The sequence below is a fragment of the Chlamydotis macqueenii genome, chromosome 28 (genome assembly GCF_036417535.1).
Source record: "Chlamydotis macqueenii isolate bChlMac1 chromosome 28, bChlMac1.mat, whole genome shotgun sequence".
Taxonomy (NCBI): Eukaryota; Metazoa; Chordata; class Aves; order Otidiformes; family Otididae; genus Chlamydotis; species Chlamydotis macqueenii.
In genome coordinates, this window is record NC_141583.1 from 1,920,969 (window position 1) to 1,934,013 (window position 13,045).

Sequence of the window (13,045 nt, forward strand, 5' to 3'; positions counted from 1 at the left end):
ATCTTACAAAAGCAGTTCACAGTAATAGAATGATGGTGGATAAAGTCATAGTTCTCCAGCAATTTCCAGACTTGGAGCCTTCCACTGCATTAAGGGGAAAAAAAAAGCAAAGCTCCCAAACCCCAGAAAGGAGCATAAGCAATTGTGACTCACGCCAGAGGGCTCTCCGCCTGGTGAGGTGGGTGGATGAATACGGTTTTCTGATACGGCCGACAGTTCCTGCTGCGCAGAAGTATTTCTTGGAGTTACTGATGAAGGACACTGCAGAAGTCGTTGTTGCTTTTTTTTTTTTTCCTCTAATAAGACAAAAAAGATAAAGTGAGATCTATCTCTGGAGGTCTGTAAAAGGTGGAAACCTATAGGCCCTCTCATATCCCAACTGTGATGGTAAAATATGGTTGAATAATGCGTTCAGAACACATTTAAAATAAAACCAATGGGATTCAAATGCGCTCCTTTATGTTACTGGAGCGGGGTGAATTTTTTTCTGAGCACTTGTATCAGCAGTTTGATGAAGACCCAGTCCTTCAGGCCGGGAGCAGAGGGTGGCCTGGAGCTACACTGAAGCTGGCTTGCACGACTGTGTGTGTGCCTTATCAATTTTACCCCCATGGGGCAATTAGTTTGAACTTTTGCAATAAAATGTTCCTCTGGAGAGGCTCATCTTTCCGTTGATCATAGAGGGGCTGTTGACAACGAGGATACTAAGGTGGGGATCCTGTAAATTACCTGCTCAGAGAAGTGCCAGGGATTTACTCCTGTTAAGCGCACGTGAACGGGCAGCTCTCTGGGCGGAGGAAAGCTCTCCACAGAACGGAACGCACTTACACTGAACTCCCGTATCATAACACTCCATTTTTCAGCACATTCTGTTAAAATCTTGGACTCTTTTGAAAACTGCAGTGTATTGAGAAGACAGCTTTATTTCTGCAAATTTCCTGCTTCAAGGGAAGTTGCTCTATAGGAAAACCTACATAAGCATATAGGAGTATATTTATCCTGAATCTCTCAAGTCTTTCTGCTTTGTTACTGAGACTTGTCTCTCACTAACGGAAAGCACGGTGCTTCTATCCTTGGAGTACTGGAGTACTGAAATCCTCTTCCAAGTCCCAGGAGGGAGAGGAAAAAATAGAAAATAGTTTGACCTACATTCACAAGAATAATTACTGACTTAACAAGTTCCAACCAGTTTTTCAAATTAAAGCTCAGCAAGAACAGACCCACTTCCCTAAATAAAAAGAAAAAAAAAGGAAAAGTCTTAGTATGTGTCAGATGTCCACGTGTCCAGCGATCATATGTAAATGCCTCCCTGGAATACGCATGTATGCACATTTGTGTGCGTTTGTATCTCTTTAGGAAGGAATCCTTTTCTGTGCTGTGTTGCGCAGTGCCTTGCAGTGTGGGTCTCTGATCTTCGTCTGGCCATTTCGGCACGCTCTCAGTCCAGGACACGTACAGCCAATCAGGCTACAGTCCTTCCTCGGAACCGATGCAAGCAGCGCTGGGAACACAACTGTGAACCGTTCACAAGATCTGCCCAGGAGTGGCTCGGTTAGCACTTCCCCACCTACAGAAGTCAGAAGTCCAGCAGCTGGGGATTCAAGAGTTGCAGGATTATACCTACAAACAATCAGCACCAGCGACACTTCCTGGCCCTGGGATCAACATCTGAGAAAGAAAGAAGAAAAGGCCTTCAAATATCAACACTTGAGACTGAACTTAAGAAGAAAGTAGCAAGAAGAAGCTGAAAAAGCACTGATGGGCATTTGTGCTCTGAGAACCCTTTCCTACAGCCTAGCAGAACCTCTGGATGACACTGACCTCTCCGTTAGTGTCCCGAGTCCACAGAAATCTACTGCTTGAGGGCACTTCCTCATAAAGGCTCCTTTCTGACTTCCACGATTCTACCTGATCCCAAATCAAGACACGGGACTATGATACAAAATACTATTAATGATCCTGCCTTAAGCTGGACAGACAGACTGGATGATTTATTATGACCAATCCCTAATTCTGATTCTGTAATGAATTTAATTGTAACTGATTTTGAATAAAAACCCCAGTTAATCAGCCAGAGGGCTTTTGTTCCTGAAGACTAATCTTGGACGGGCATTTCTATCTCTAATCTTTCACCTCAAGAAAAAGATACCAGATACTGATTCGGGGAACTTCCCTGTTCAGCACAATACTTAAACAGATGCTTAATTCATCATGGGCTTAAGTGCTTTCCTGAATTAGGGCTACAGAGAAGGAAACAGAACTAATTAATCTCTTGATTATTTTGTCATTACTGGGCTTGGTTTTTAGAAGTGAGCTTGGGTGTTTCATTGCATCACAGGTGATTGGAAGTGGCAGTGATTGGGTTAGGACCCATATTTTTAATAAGATTTCTACGTGCAGACACAAGCAGGTTCATTTCTCCATCTAGGAAAGATGCTGCGCAGTCCTATTTTGTTTTATGCAGTGCTTGCCACGGAAAAGAAAGAGAGCAGAGACAGAACTTAACACAGCACCGCCAAGACTGACAGCAGTTAAGTGCTAATGCGTATCCAGACGGAACAATGCTTGTAAAGAGCTATTACTGAGTGTTCGGGAAAGGAACGACATGAAAGCTGAGAGAACCACTGATCATTTTAAATCCAGCCTCTAAAAAATAGCCCAGTGCTTAGAAAAGGCTTCTTCAGTGAGAATGAGAGTTTACGGTTCTATTCTGTCACTTCTGGGGTATGAAGTGAGGATGACTTGCATAATGCCACTGAAGTTAACAGCAAAGAAGGGGCTCAACCTTAGATTTAGGCAAGTGACCACACCATGGAATCCCTCTGAAAACACCAAAGAAAAGCCCCGGTACAAGTAACAGCAAACCAAACCTCACTCACAACCCATTTTCATCCCTCATCTCCACACCACATGGGAGCTAAACCCAAATCTGACTGGATGCTACCCTTGAGCTCCTGGGTGTACTGCACAATCACAGGGCTTCGCTGCAGGCTAGGAGCAGAGAGGACTCTGGAGATCGTATTGCGATGGTGTTACTAACATACCTCCCCCTCCTGCAGTCTCTCTGCATCTTCCTAATGAGCCACCGTCAGCCAGACCATCCACAAGATGTTTAATCCCTTTTTTAAGCTACAACGGGCCTGGGTTGAATTAATTCTGCAGGTAAAAGTCATTATGCAGCCTCAGCTCTCCTCAGACAGAGCACCCCTCTCTTGAGAGCAAGTTACAGAGCTAATTAATAGGAACGCAGGAATTGCCAGTCTGGATGAGACCCAAAGCCCGTCAGTTAAGTGTTTTACATCCAGAACAGACCAGGACTGGATGCTTTAGAGGAAAGTGTGAGACTGCTTCCCAAATCTGGCCACCTTGTTGACACTTTAGAGTTAAGAGACCAGTTCAGACCCCAAGGCAGGAAGAGTCCTGTCACTTGTGGAACTGCCATTACAAATCATCACGCCCTACTACATTCTCGGTCTCCAGGTTTAGGATTTCCGCTGCCGTAACACATTGGCATGACTGCGGGGGCTCCCCGGCAGGTAAGTTCCGGCAGGGTCCCACTGGAGATGGGTGAGCCGGCCTTGGCGGGTGCAAATAACCACAGACCTCTCACACTTTTTTGCAGGCGCTTAACACACGGGAGTCACTCGCTTTGCACACACCGGTTCTGCAAAGACTGACTGCTTGCCTAGCCTGGGTTATTCCACTTGGTCTTTTCTGAACACTAGGGCAGAACAGGTATTTTTCATCCTAAAAATTTCCACAAATCCACATATTTAACAGTCACTATTAGCTGGCCAAAGGTCTCCTCCATTAGCTCTTTGAGGACACTGTGTCAGCTTTATAGACTGGCTGCTTTAAACACTTTTTCCTACTTGCTGTTATCTGTTACTAATGAAGTGGAAAATAGCGCATCATCACTGTATGATTCTGTCACATCATTCTTTCCAAACTTCAATGAGAAATCTTCAAAATTTCTGGCTTTTTCTGCATAATTATGAATAGTGTTAGTCTTTCCATCCATGAAAAGTCCTGGGTTTCTTTTCTCTAAGTACAATTTTAAATATACCTTATTTTGTCCCTAAAACTGACAACCAGAGATTTCTGTCTTAAGTTGCCTTTTTTCCTTCTGTATTTCATACACTTCATAAAACTAATTCATATTAATTGCTCTCAGTCCCTCCATCTCCTCATTTCTATTTGTTACATATTGCTTTTTTGTTCTAATTACTGCCTTCGCACTGAGTCTGTGCCAGATGGACTCTCTTGAAGGAGGAATTATGGCTCTTTGGTGAGTTAATGCAGTCTTTTTACAGACTCATCCACGCTCATTCGTGCCTTTCCATGTGCAATCCTTTGCTGTCAGTTTTGACTCACAGTTTCCTTCATCTCTGGGAACTCGGTCCTGTAGCAGTACCCCGCACGGTGCTGTTACTGGTCGGGACAGTCCTCTGGTTGTCTGTATCGAGAGTCATCAGGTCACAACCGCTGAGCATCCCCAGCCGAACTGCCTGCTCGGGTTGGCTGTGCCGCTGGCGGTGGCCTTGCCACCACCCTGTCACTTTGCTGACAGCTCCACGCCATCTCTCGGGTTGGCCACGTTCACCTATTTGCATAACCAGTGTGCAGCACTCCCGCCACTCACCGTGCAACAGGTAAATCCCAGCGTTCAGACTGGTCGACGGCTGCTGTTTGCCAAACGCGGGCTAAACAAGCACATAACCATATCTCTCCCCAAACCCTCCTGAGCAGATGCCAATCTTTCCTCTCTCCCTGGTGAGCAGAGACTTCCAGCCCATGTCCCCATCTCAGTCCCCGTTCCCATCCCCTCTGGCCGCCTGGATCCTGGCTGAGATTTTGTTGGGTCTGAACTTCCCTCCTGTGTCGCAGAAAGTGCTGCGCAGGTGGAGGGGAACCCCCAGGCAAAGGCAAAGAGGCAGCAGAACTGCAGGGGCAACACCACTGAGCACTGCGTCCCTCACTCTGCTAACGTCACCTCTGGCCATCTCCAGGTGCCAAAGCTCCAGAAGTCACCTGTCCTGCCAGAGTTCTGGTGGAAGCAGGATCACGGGAAGCTGAATCCAGCTGTGGGCAGCTCCCAGGCTTTGGTTTTGACGTGTGGATGTGTGATACCCAGGTTACATGTCAGACAGACTCCCCTGTTCCCCCACTCTTCCCTTTCTCAGTTTCCTTCTCTTCCTTTCCTCCCTGGAGGGGATCTGGGCGAATCCTGCATTTTCTGCACCTCCTTTCCAAATTTGTTTTGGAGCACAACCCAAAGCAATTCTCCTCTGACTACCAGGAGATGGCAGCTGGGATAAAAGAGGATATTAAGGAAAGCAAACAGATGAAAAAGCAGCTACAGATACACATACATGTATACGTATATTTACTTTTATATATACATCTATCCCCAAGCGATGGAGGAGTAGCAGACACTGAAAGGGGCAGGGGAAATGGTAATAAGAGATGCATTGACGAGCCTGGAAGCCTGGCTCCTGCCATCAAGTGTTTGTTTTCGGGAACTAGAACGCATGGTGTGAATTGTGCAGCGAGCATTCAGCACGGAGCAGTCAGCATTTCAAAAATGCTTCCGGTCCACCGAGGTGAGACCCAGCTCCAGGAACGCAGCTCAGAGCCGGCAGCTTCTCAGTTATTAATTCCTTGGCAACTCTGCCCGAGAAAGTTGATCTCCGTGTCCCAGTTTCCCCTGTCTGTATGAAGATAATAATCCTTCATCCACTATAAAAGGATGTGGTGGGATTGATTAAGAAGCAGTCAATGCACGACACATCCGTTTTCAAGGCGCAGCCTGTTACTAGAAGAGCTGTTCGTGGGAGTTACTAATAAGTCTCTGAGCATCCCTCCACGGGAGCACCAGGATTCCTTTCCTCTGCGTGAGGTCAGAGGTGATGTTTTGACACCTCTGCTGTTTAACATGACATCTGGGACAGAAAAGGTTGAGAGTGAGTTATATTTTTTGGCAATGTTTCTCTCAGCATGGCACAAGAATGGCAAAGGATGTGCTGTATGTTCAGGCATATCTCTTTTGCTTGACTTTATAAAACGTCCCCGAGGGACCAAAAACTATAGTGAGCCGTCCACTGCATTAATTTTTCATTTTTTAAACAACTCTCTTGCTCTGTTTTGAAACAACTCTTCCCTGTTCAGAGGCAAGATAGTTTTTTAAAAAAAATTCTTTTAAAAAAAATTCTTTTAAAAAAAATTTTTAAAAAAAAAAGAATGAGGTCAGAAGAGTCAGAGTTCAAAGTGCTGAAGCTCAGACCCCTTATGACACGAGTGGCTTGGGAGTTATGCATATAAATGATTATTGATTCTTCCAAAACCCTTCCCTTCAGGCTGGCAGAAAGGAGACATTTCATAGCTCTGCGGTTAGAATAAAGAGTTCATACATGCAGGACAGGCAGACAGAGGGCATTATTCAGAGCTGCGAGAATCAGTGGCTTACAGTATGGTATTGAACAGTATGCAAAGGACTGGCATCAATTGGAACGATCCAGCAGAGATGTGGACATAATTATTTAAAGGACTCTCAACAGATGGACTTAGTCGTGGCCAACACACAGCGTAACTATCTAAAGAGGAAAAATGCAAACGCCCTAGAAGGGAGTTACTATTCTGAAGGATGCAGGCAGCCTTTGGCTATTAGGTGGCAGAATTTTTCCTTCCATCCACGGCGAGCCTAAAGAGTAGTATCTTACAGATTTTTCTTCAAAAATCTGCTCACCCTGTGCTCTGTGCCTGCCAGCCTCACAAGCCTAAGAGAACCAGTGAGGGGTCTTGATTGACTGGAAGAAGATCAGCGTGATGATGACGGTGGGTGCTGTGAGTACGAGCCATGGCACGGTGACTTCTCTTCAGATTTCTCATGAGGCGGCTTGTGGGGTGCTGAGATACAGTGGCATGAGGGACACAAGGAGCACACATCTGAGACAGGCAGTGAGGCAGGCACAGCCGGGAACTTGGGAATCTGCATAATGGCTTTGTCCTCCTGTTTTAACAACCATGTGATCATACGGCATCACCCTAAGGATACTCCCCCTTGGCCATCAGACCGGACATCTTAGATCCAGTGGGATGGGGAAGCTGCCAGGGGAGAGAAACAGCAGAGACGGCTGGACAATCTCTCAGCTGAAAGGTGCTTCAGAGAAAGATGGTCCTTCACCTTTTCCCAAACAGGAGTTCCAACTCATGAGCAGATGGCTCTGCTAGATCCCTCTGAGTTCTCACTGTTCATAAACGGGCTGAGGAAATCACGATTTTAATTCAAAAGCTTTGCATCACCAGCTGAAATCCTGTGGCTACCGCTAAAAAGGAAGGACAGTTTTATAACCAAGAATATCTTCGTTTCCTCGTTAAGCTGCTGACCCTTAAGCATATGCATAATTTTGGTTGTATCTAGTTCCCTAGCTTCATAATTTTTAGCGTGGATTGTTGGATCCACAGGATACAGACATTACTCCAAGAGCAGCCCTGCAGCTGTCCCTGCCTCCTGGGCGGACCGGGTGCCTCAGGTTGGCCTCAGCCCTCCGGAACACGTGGCATCCTGCACGTCTTAGTGTGTGCTTGGTGAGTTAGCTTGCTCCCCAAGGGACAGATCTTTGTATGTGAGCAGGGAGGAAGGAATCAAACAGAGTACACCAAATCTAACCCCAGCAGGCCAGTGGCCGGGGCGTTCCTTCGTCTCTGTCTAGCTCTCCCCAGCACTTCTTTAGTCCCTGTTGCTGTAAAGCCCAAACAAGTCTCAGCAGGGAGGAAAATACCGACAATGCTGAGTGCTGAGAGAGCCTGACTGGATGAGATGGAGAGGCAGCACTGCCCAAAGGTTAGAACCAGCGATGGGGAGGCAAGCCTGGTTTCATTGCTGTTTATGCTGTAACAAAAGTCACTCGATTTCTTCAGAACAGCCTCCCACTTCCTGTGAGCCAAGTGTTCTTCCTTCCAGCCCACTTGCTGCTATATATAATCTCAGCACTGTCTACCTTTTCTGCAGTCCAATCTGGGAGTCATGCTTCCCAGAAATCATGAGATGGTATTCAAAATCATGCAGGTTCTTGGAAAAGCATGGTTTGAATGCCTGCTCTTGGCTGCTTGCTTTCTCATCCTTGCAGGGTCACTTTTTAAGGTTGATGTCTGTTCGCAGGAAAGCAAAATCGTAAAGTTCTGTAAACAAGAAGCACGGCTCATAAAAATAGCATTTAGCCTCGGTATGTCAAATGTATCATTAGGAAAAGCAGTTTATCTGTCTCCTCGTTCAAGTAAGCTAAGCAAATTTGCCTTCTGCCATCTGCTCCCTCCCGCCTTTCAGTGAAGAGTTAACCTACCAGCCACTCAACGAGAGGCAAAATCACAGCTAAATCTGACTGCATGCTACTGGGAAAATACTGATTTGTAGCAGCGGCCTCCTCATCTATTATGTAATAGTAAAGTTAATTTCTCCAGAAATTTAGTCTTGAATAGAGAGATCTGTCATCAGGTGTAAGCTCTGCCTATCGATCGCTGCAGGGGTTGCAGCCACTGCTGGAATGAAACCAGGCAGCTTTTCAATACCACACAGCACATCACACACCAGTGAGGGACTGGTGCTGGCTCTCTTTCGCAAACCGAGGCGTGATTGGGATTCAGGGCACTGTATCAACTAGCTGATTTGTCGTATTTCCTGGGCCAAACCAGGAACACCAATCCTTCGCTTCCCAGGACAGGAAGCACTTTTCATATGGAAGTCTCATTTTCTTAGAATCCATCTTTTTAACCAAAGACAGTACTCTCTTCTGGTGCGCACGGGTAGATCTACAATGTTTGTCAACCAGAATTTGCTTTGCAGAACCGAAGAATCCATCAAGCAGATCCAGGTAGCCGTCACCTGGGCCCTGGAGTGCACTACTGCTGAAAAAAAATAGAAAATGTAGACAAATAATATAATTCCTAGTACAATTTCAGCATAAGATGTTGCATGTATCTAGGATTTCTGTATGAATTATGTGACTAAACGTTTACTTTTTTATGAGTAAAAAAGGAGAAAAGATTGCCTTTTTTAGGGGGGAAACTGAGTTGCAGAGCTGGGCAATGCCTTACTTGGAATGATTAGCAACGCTGGGGCAGAAAGAGCACCCTGGGTGCCCGTTCATAAATGTAGTCACAGGCTCCTACGGAAAGGATGAGACATGAATTCTTTAAAACCACCAAATGAACTCTGGCACATGAGAGGTGGAACCAAAGAGGCTGGAGAGCAAGGGCCAGTCTCCCACACTCCAGCAAACTGGAGCATCTGCTGCACGGAACAGAGCTGATAATGCCTTGTTCTACAGAATGTGAGTGATAGCTCATGTACGTATTTAAAAATCTAAAAAAACAGATGTATCATCTCAACGGTTTTCCTCTGACAATCCAGTGACCCAAAATTATTGCTGTTGCAGCTTTCCTCAGACTCTCCGACAGCTTGTGACCTTGTTTATTTTTTAGTTTTAGAAACATCACTGTCTGTACTTTAGGATGCCTTAAAAACAACTTCCCCTTTTACGGTGCCTTCTATACAGTTTTCCGTCCTTTTCTTACTGCTTAGCAGTTTAGAAATGTTTCCATTACAAAGAAAAATTGCCTGCCTTGTATCACAGCATAATTGTTTATTTTTAAGAAGAATCTTCATGAATTCTGAGGCAAAAAAAAATGAGATATTTGGTTATATGAACTTCTAATCGGAGAGAAATTCTTGTTATTTCAGCTGAATCTTAATAAATATATTTAAAACGTATATAAATATATAATAAAGTGGAGCAGTACGAGGTGCAAGGCAGCAGGCCCCTGTGTTTCATGGCTACCAGTTCTGCTTCCTTGGAAGCCCACTCTGAACTGGTTTCCAGGGGTAAGCTCGGCTCTGGCCTCCTGAGCTGCAGGGCAGGCAGCAGCACAGCACCGGCCTCTCTCCGCCTGGCGCTGGCCCCACTCTCCCGGTTCAGACCGGGGGCTCAGGCCCCAGGACGTGGGCAGTGCTGAGCTGTGAAATGATAGGATCAGAGCTACCTTCCAACACAGAAGTGAAATTCAGCAACCACGAGGAGCAGAAACAGGGAAGAGAGGGACGGACGCATTTAAGCCAGAACTGTGGTTCAAATGCTGACTCTGCCAGTTCCTCAGTGCATGACTTGGGCTGAATCACCTCGTTCTGTGTGCCATTTACCCCCATGCAAAGGGCAAGCGTGAGATCTCTGTTCTCAAAATAGGCAGAAGGTGCTATGCCCTCGCGATTCGCTGCAGGTGATCTGGATCTTCATATGCTCGATGACAGTAACGCCCACATAAAGGAAGTGGATGCTTATACACGGGAATGGCGACAGGACAGGAGGGGGCACGTCATTAATTAATTGATGGTGAAAGTGATCGCGAGGAAGTATTACCTGGCACAAAACAGTCCCAAAGAACGTCCTGTATCATTTAAAGGGAAAATAAAAACTAGAGGTGCCAACTTAGACCAAGAGAGTAGAAGGGAGACTCTTCAAATTGGAACAGAGCAGGTGCTTGCTACAGGGTAGAGCAAGGAGCGTGCCAGATAGAAGGGAGCTGGATAAAAAGGATTGTGAACATATTTACAGCCATCTGGCACCCTCTAATTATCCAAATGATGAGGCTGCCTGAGTGCTCACCAAAATGTTGAGAGTGAGGGAAGGAAGGAGTTTGTTTGGGCAGAGGATCTTGAGTGCTTCATGCTTTCAACGTATGTTTTTTGGAAATGTTTTATATCACTTACAAGATTATTTATATTACTGGAGATGTAGGAAGATGATACAGAAGGAAATGGAAGGGCTACTCCTTCTGGAGTTTTCCTTCCAGGTTGCTAAAAATCGAGTCATAGGAAAGAAAAGATACCGTTTCTTGGGAGGTAGCATCACAGATCGGGAACGAATCAGGAAAGCTGGATTCCTTCTCATCTATGTCACTGATAGGTTGTTAGTATGCTCTGAAGTCGTGCAGTTTTTAGTGGGAACTCTGCAACAGCTGGAATCGTGTAATTTAGGAAAAAAAAATCCCAGGTTCTAGAACTAGAGTAAACATTTTAAAACAAGGTCATGGTGCTTACTCAAGAAGGAAGAAGGAAAATTAAAAGTTTATGTTTCTGAGCACCAGTATTATGCTTTTATTGGCCTTATTCATGATTTTTTAAATGTCTGTATTCACCAACATTGCAGCTGTGTTATCTTTGAATTACTTTGCTTTGTCGTGCTTTCTTTATGTGAATCGGGAGTTTTGACTTGGTTTCTCAGTTTTATCACTGTCCAGCTGTGAGGACATGAAAAAGAGCTTTCAGCTCAACTCCTTCTTTAGAACGACACTAACCCTTCTTTCCTACCTGTTGAGAGTCTTAATTTTAAAGCGCTCTGCAGAAATGCAAGCAGCAGTATACCTGCACTGCAATTACATTACATGTACATCCCTTCACCTGACAGGATGGAATAATAAAAAAATCTTTTAACGTGAAATCTTTAGTATGTTTTGCTCTTCTTTCTGATCTGGGAGATATCATAGAGTCACATACTGTGGTGTGATATTTTTAAAGGCTGAATAATTTTATGACCGCTAGTAACACCTGCTGTTACGCCTTTTAAGAGAAGGGTAATCAAATTTCATGCTTCAGGGTATTAACTGATGACAGCAAGTGTCAAAATTGGTCTGTATTTTATTCTTGTATCAGGAGCTAAACAGTACTGGGCTGACAAGTCTCAGTCTCATTCAGGTGGGAACTAGACCTTAGTGACAAATTATTTGTCCTAGCGGGGTACAAAGCAAGGTACTGGACTTAAAATTTGACCTTTGCTGTTGCTCACATATCACAGCAATTCCAAAGTAGAAGCCATGCCCTCTACACAAGCTGGAGTTTTCTTTCTTGATGGTGAGACAAGTGCACCTTGCCTACAGCACAACCTTAGCAACAGCAAACCTGCAGCGTGGTTTCCCTGTCAGCAGCGTGTTATTGTCATGGGATCTAATCTCAAAAGGCTTCTGCTCCTTGAAACAAGACTCACTGAAATGAACAAGAGTGTGATCTCAGCCCACTGTAAACAAGCACCGTAGAAACAAGAATGTAATCAGAATTCAATATCCAGCACAGAAATAAGAGACGATGATTAGCTAAATAGTGCTCAACAACTCTCACGGGGAAGGACAGGTCTGAGGACAGCATGTTACAGCTAGGGAAGAAAGCTAGTTACCTGGCGAGAAAACAAGAGATCATCGCGGTCAGTGTTTCAAAGGAGATGTCAAACTAAGGCTTCGATCACAAAACTTTCCCTGGTACCCAGTGTAAAACAAACACCGTGTTCCGTCAGATTCAGGCTACTGATTTCTTGCATTTTCTATCTTTGATTTCTTCCTATACTTAAGAAAATTGCTTTTCGCTTTCCTACCTACGTGCTATTAATATTCCTAGTGAGCCATAACTCCTCTAGAGCATTTTATGTCTCACAGTGTAGCCCTTGTCATTATAGCCCTTTGTGCTGGATTTCTGATTTTAAATACATTTGCGTAGTTTGAATAAGTTCTTGGGTGTTGCAATATAGGTATGTTGTTTTGTTTCCTCCCCATTCTGTTACAGTTCCTTTCTTGCCTTCTGGCAAGTTTGCCTTCTCTTTTTTTTGGTCATTTATGGGATGCTGCCAGAAATGCTGAACCAAAGCATTTCCATTTCCTCAATTTTGACATGATCTTTTTTACTCATTTTTTAAAAATTAAAGTAATTTTTGCATTTCATTTACTCGATTTGATTAATTCAACCTTTGTGTCCAAATCAGTAGGTTTCGGTACAAACTTTCAAAGAAAAAAACCCAGATATAATTAGATTATATCACAGTTATATTACCCTCTTTTGCTATGATGCCGCCAAAGAAATCAGTTATCATTAAGCTGATAATGTACCAAAATTTCTGATTAATGAGTCTATCTCAATATTTCTTTTCAGTTCCCTGCTGAGGATGTGTCTGCCTCTAGGTGTTGCCTCTTCTGTTGGGCTTCCATCAAGCCTTTTCATTCTGTGTCT

At 44.6% G+C, this 13,045-nt stretch overlaps 1 protein-coding gene and 1 long non-coding RNA gene across 2 annotated transcripts in view; one reads left to right on the forward strand and one right to left on the reverse strand.

Moving 5' to 3' along the window:
• Positions 1 to 2,070, forward strand: part of PLEKHO1 (pleckstrin homology domain containing O1) — a 34,541-nt gene extending 32,471 nt beyond the window's left edge. Inside the window, exon 7 of the mRNA XM_010115985.2 lies at positions 1,357 to 2,070. The gene's annotated coding sequence lies outside the window, so the exon portion shown is untranslated. The remainder of the gene's footprint in view (positions 1 to 1,356) is intronic.
• The window catches only part of LOC147597273 (uncharacterized), a 42,384-nt gene that overhangs the window by 16,237 nt on the left and 13,102 nt on the right, over positions 1 to 13,045 (reverse strand). The gene's annotated exons all lie outside the window — the stretch shown is intronic.